Below are 6,194 nucleotides of genomic sequence, written 5' to 3'. Positions count from 1 at the left end.
TAGCTGCATCGCAACCTGCAGTAGGGGTGCTCTTGCACTCCCAGGGGCCCGTGTCATTGGCCATTTTCGATCGACACACTAGCCTATTGGAGCAACCTTGGATATTAATTTGAAGCGGTCGGCGAGAAGAATCTTTTGCAGATGACTTAAATAAGTGACGGGGTATTGTAAGTGGCATAGTGGCCTTGCTGCCACGATCCACTGAGATTCAGCCCTCTGTCGCCTCGATTTGTAAAACCTTTTTCGACTCTGAGGCGGGTGGGGTTTGTAATTTGTGCAAGGGTGAGAAAATCTCCCAAGTGCCAAATTCTAGGTGTGGGTGGGGTTTTCAAGGTTTTTTCTTGCGAGCTCGTAACAATCTCTCAGGTGCCAAATTCTCGGCGGGTGGGGTTTGCAATTTGTGCGAGTGCGAGAAAATCTTCCAAGTGCCAAATTTTGGGTGGGTGCGATTTGCAATTTTTTGCGAGGGAGGGAAAACTCTCCCAGGTGCCAAATTTTGAATGGGTGGGGTTTTGTGAAAATTTTTGCGAGGGCGAAGAAATCTCCCAAGTGCCGAATTCCCGGTGGGTGGGGTTTTGCAATTTCTGCTGGGGCGGAAAAATCTCCCAAGTGCCACATTCCAGGCGAGTGGGGTTTTGTGAAAATTTCCGCGAGGGCAAAAAAACCTCCCAAGTGCCAAATTCCCGGCAGGTGGGGTTTGCAATTTTTGCGAGGGCGTAAAAATCTCCTAGGTGCCAAATTCTTGGCGGGTGGGGTTTGCGATTTCCGCCAGGGCGGAAAAATCTCCCGAGTGCCAAATTCTGGGCAGGAGGGAGGGGTTTTGTAGAAATTTTTGCTGGGGCAGAAAAATCTCCCGAGTCCCAAATACCGAGTTGTTGGGGTTTGCGATTTTTGGAAGGGCGAAAAAATCTCCCAAGTGGCGAATTCCCCGCAGGTGGGGTTTTGTGATTTCTGCGAGTGCGAAAAAGTCTTACAAGTGCAATTTCCATGTGGGTCAGGTTTGCAATTTCTGTGAGGGCGAAAAAATCTTCCAAGTCCAAATTCCGAGCAGGCAGGGTTTCGTAATTTCCAAGTGCCAAATTTCGAGCGGGTGGGGTTTGTAAATTTCGCGAGGGCAAAAATCTCTTCCAAGTCCAAATTTTGAGCGGGTGGGGTTTGTAAATTTTTGTGAGGGTAGAAAAATCTTCTGACTGCAAATTCTAGGCGGGTCCTCGGGTTTTTTAATTTTTGCAAGGGTAGATGACTCATGTATGTGATCCAAAATTGGTCAACTTATTTTTTTGGTTAACACCCAAAGTTTTGAACTCAAACTGAGTTGGCTACCCCGACTCGAATCGCCTCCAAATTTTTTGTACAACCAATGTCATCATGCTTAACTTGATTGTAAGTGCCCCGAGTCATGTACCTGGTCCAAAAGAGGTCAACTTTTTTTTTTTGGGTTAATGCCCAAAGTTTTTAACTCGAACCGTGTCGGCAACCCCGACACAAATCACCCCAACTACCCAAACCCCGACTCGAATCGCGTCGAGCCTTAACTGCCTCCAATTTTTTTGCACGACTCATGTCACCATGCTCAACATGATTTTAAGTGCGCTGAGTCATGTGCGTGATCCAAAGGAGGTCATCTCTTTTTTTGGGTTAACGCCCAAATTTTTCAACCCAAATTGTGTCGGCAACCCCGACTCGTATCTCCTCGAGCCTTAATCGCCTTCAGTTTTTTTGCAGGACTCATGTCACTGTGCTCGACTTGGTGCCCCGAGTCATGTATGTGATCCAAAAGTAGTTAACTTCTTCCTTCTTTGGTTAAAACCCAAAGATTTCAACCTGAATCGTGTCAGCAACCCTGACTCAAGTCGCCTCGAGCCTTAATCGCCTGCAATTTTTTCGAACCACTCATGTCACCGTGCTTGACTTGATTCTATGTGCCCCAAGTCATGTACGTGATCCAAAAGCAATTAAATCTTTTTTGGCTAACGGGAAAAGTTTTCGAATCAACTCAACTACCCCGACTCGAATTGCCTCGAGCCTTAACCGCCTCCATTTTTTTTTTGCTCAACTCATGTAACCGCACTCGCCTTGATTCTGAGTGGCCCGAGTCACTTACGTGATCCAAAACTGGGTAACTTTTTATTTTTTCTTTTTTTTGTCAAGTCCCAAAGTTTTGAACTCGGATAGAGTCGGATGCCCCAACTCGAGTCATCTCCAAATTTTTTGAACGACTCATGTCACCGTGCTCAACTTGATTCTAAGTGCCCCGAGCCGTGTACATGATCCAAAAGCGGTTAACTTTTTCTTTTTGGTTAATGCCCAAAGTTTTCAACCCAACCTGCCTCGACAACCTCGACTCGAAGCGCCTTGAGCCTTAATGGCCTCCAATATTTTTGCACGACTCATGCCACCGTCGAATTTTTGCTCGAATCATGTCACCCAGGGCACCTCGATGCTACGTGACCCAAGCCCTATGCGCGATCCAAAATGGGGTAACATTTTTTTTTGAACTCCCAAAATTTCATTCTTTTTTGCCTTATGGGGCCTATCATGATCTCTTTTTATAAAGAAAATTCTCAAATCGGATCGTTTTGGCTACCCTACCTCGAATCTGGCTAGCTAGGTGTAACGCCTCGAGTCAGCTCGGCAATACGTGAATTAAAACTTGTGCGTGATCAAAAAGCAGGTAACTTGTTTTTTTTTTTTTGTAATGCCCAAATATTAGCACTTTTCACTGTACAGGGCCTGCCATGATTTTTTTTTATTTTTTTCCCCTCGTCGACCCACTCTGGTGACCTAGTCGGGTCGCCCGAGGCTGGGGCGACGGAGTCGGGTGACCCAAGTTGGGTCGACCCAGGAGTGTGATCCTAGCTGGGGACAGCAAGTTGATTCTATAAGTTTTCTTGCCAATTTTGCTAGCCAGGTCGACTCACCAAGTCATCTAACCATGTGGTCTTTGCCAAATCAAGAATTGACTCTTTAAGTCCACTCACAGCTCGTCAAGTCAGCTCACCAAGATGACTTACCGTCTTGCCTCACCAGGTTGCCTCATTAGGACGCCTCTTCTTTAAGACCGCTCACCATGTCAGCTCCCCAAGATAGCTCACTGAGTCAACTATTTAGGTTGCCTCACCAAGTCGACCCCTTAAGTTTGCTCACCAAGTCAACTCTTTATTTCAGCTCACCAAGTCGAATCACCTAGTCATTTAACCACCTTGCCCCAGCAAGTGTGCTCGCCAAGTTGCCCCACTGAGTTGCTTTTCTAAGCCCACTCACCGTGTCAGCTCACCAAGTCGGTTGTTCAAGTACGTTGCCAAGTCAACTCTTTAAGTTCGCTCACTAGGTCAGCCCACCCAAGTACTCCCACCAAGTCGACTCTTTAAGTCCGTTCATCAGTTCACCCTGCCAAGTACTCTCACCAAGTTGACTCTTTAATTTTGCTCATCAAGTCAATCCACCAAGTACTCTCACCAAGTCAACTCTTTGAGTCTGTTCATCAAGTCGCCCTGCCAAGGACTCTAACCAAGTTGATTCTTCAAGTGCGTTCATCAAGTCGCCCCACCAAGTACTCTCACCAAGTCGACTCTTTAAGTCCATTCATCAAGTCAACCCACCAAGTACTCTCACCAAGTCAACTCTTTAGGTTTGTTCATAGAGTCACCCCACCAAGTCGACCCTTCAAGTGCGTTAATCAAGTCACCCCACCAAGTGGACTCTTTAAGTTCATTCATCAAGTCACCCTGCCAGGTCAGCCCACAAATTACTCTCACCAAGTTGACTCTTTAAGTTCATTCATCAAGTCACCCTGCCAGGTCGGCCCACCAAGTGGACTCTTTAAGTCCGTTCACGAAGTCACCCAACCAGGTCGACCCACAAAGTACTCTCACCAAGTCGACTCTCTAAGTCTGTTCAACAGGTCACCCCACTGAGTACTCTCACCAAGTCAACTCTTTAGGTCCGTTCATAGAGTCACCTCACAAAGTCGACCCTTTAAGTTTGTTCATCAAGTCACGCCACCAAGTCGACACTTTAAGTCCTTTCATCAAGTCACCCCACCAAGCTGACTCTTTAAGTCCGTTCATCAAGTCACCAGAACAAGTACTCTCACCAAGTCGACTCTATAAGTCCATTCATCAAGTCACCCCACTAGGTCGGCCCACCAAGTCCACTCTTTAAGTCTGTTCATCAGTTCACCCCGCCAAGTACTCTCACCAAGTCAACTCTTTAGGTCTGTTCATCAAGTCACCCCGCCAAGTTGACCCTTTAAGTCCGTTGATCAAGTTGCCCCACCAAGTACTCTCACCAAGTTGACTCTTTAAGTCCTTTCATCAAGTCACCCCACCAAGTCGACTATTCAAGTCCATTCATAAAGTCACCAAAAAAAGTACTCTAACCAAGTCGACCCTTTAAGTCCGTTCACCAAGTCACCCCAAGAAGTACTCTCACCAAGTTGACCCTTTAAGTCCTTTCATCAAGTCACCCCACCAAGTTGACTCTTTAAGTCCTTTCATCAAGTCACCCAACCAAGTCGACTCTTTAAGTCCTTTCATCTAGTTACCAGAACAAGTACTCTCACCAAGTCGACTCTATCAGTCCGTTCATCAAGTCACCCCATCAGGTCGGCCCATCAAGTACTCCCACCAAGTCGACTCTTTAAGTCTGTTCATCAGTTCACCCCACCAAGTACTCTCACCAAGTCAACTCTTTAGGTCCGTTCATCAAGTCACCCCACCAAGTTGACCCTTTAAGTCCGTTCATCAAGTCACCCCACCAAGTACTCTAACCAAGTCGATTCTTCAAGTGCGTTCATCAAGTCACCCCACCAAGTACTCTCACCAAGTCAACTCTTTAAGTCCTTTCATCAAATCACCCCACCAAGTCAACTGTTTAAGTTTGTTCATCAAGTCACTAGAAAAAGTACTCTCACCAAGTCGACTCTTTATGTCCCTTCATCAAGTCACCCCACCAGGTACTCCCACCAAGTTGACTCTTTAAGTTTGTTCATTAGGTCACCCCACCAAGTACTCTCACCAAGTGGACTCTTTGAGTTTGCTCATCAAGTCGAGCCACCAAGTACTCTAACCAAGTCGACTCTTTGAGTTTGTTCATCAAGTCATCCCACCAAGTGCTCTCACCAAGTCGATTCTTTAAGTCTGTTCATCAGTTCACCCTGCCAAGTACTCTCACCAAGTGGACTCTTTATGTCTGCTCATCAAGTCAAGCCACCAAGTACTCTTAGCAATTCGACTCTTTGAGTCCATTCATCAAGTCACCCCACCAAGTACTCTAACCAAGTCGATTCTTCAAGTGCGCTCATCAAGTCAACCCACCAATTACTCTCACCAAGTCGACTCTTTAAGTCTGTTCATCAAGTCACCCCACCAAGTACTCTCACCAAGTCAACTCTTTAGGTTCGTTCATAGAGTCACCCCACCAAGTTGACCCTTCAAGTGTGTTCATCAAGTCACCCCACCAAGTCGACTCTTTAAGTTCATTCATCAAGTCACCCCGCCAAGTCAGTCCACAAATTACTCTCACCAAGTCGACTCTTTAAGTTCGTTCATCAAGTCACCCTGCAGGGTAGGCCCAACAAGTGGACTCTTTAAGTTCGTTCATGAAGCCACTCTTCCAAGTTGGCCAACCAAGTTGACTCTTTAAGTTCTTTCATCAAGTCACCCCGCCAGGTCAGCCCACCAAGTACTCTCACCAAGTTGACTCTTTAAGTTTGCTCACCAAGTCACCCCGCCATGTCGGTCCACTGAGTACTCTCACCAAGTTGACTCTTTAGGTTTGTTCATCAAGTCACCCAATCAAGTACTCTCACCAAGTCGACTCTTTAAGTTCGTTCATCAAGTCACTCCGCCAGGTCGGCCCGCCAAGTACTCTCACCAAGTCGACCCTTTAAGTTCGATCATCAAGTCACCCCGCCAGGTCAGCCCACCAAGTACTCTCACAATGTCGACTCTTTAGGTTCATTCATCAATTCACCCCGCCAGCTCGTCCGACCAAGTTCTCTCACCAAGTCAAATCTTTAAGTTGGTTCATCAAGTCACCTCGCCAGTTCAACCAACCAATTACTCTCACAAAGTCGACTCTCTAAGTTCGTTCATCAAGTCACCCTACCGGGTCAGCCCACCAAGTACTCTCACCAAGTCACCCCACTAGTTCAACCCACCGAGTCGACTCTTTAAGTTCGTTGATCAAGT

At 46.7% G+C, this 6,194-nt stretch overlaps 1 pseudogene; it reads left to right on the top strand.

Moving 5' to 3' along the window:
* LOC149548496 (25S ribosomal RNA) overlaps positions 1 to 231 on the top strand; it is a 1,136-nt pseudogene extending 905 nt beyond the window's left edge.
* The last annotated feature ends 5,963 nt before the right edge of the window (positions 232 to 6,194 follow it).

Source organism: Cupressus sempervirens, chromosome 7, assembly GCF_028749045.1.
Source record: "Cupressus sempervirens isolate cs-2001-9-10 chromosome 7, ASM2874904v1, whole genome shotgun sequence".
Lineage (NCBI taxonomy): Eukaryota > Viridiplantae > Streptophyta > Pinopsida > Cupressales > Cupressaceae > Cupressus > Cupressus sempervirens.
The sequence above is the reverse complement of the archived record's forward strand: the minus strand, read 5'-3'. Positions and strand labels throughout refer to the sequence as shown.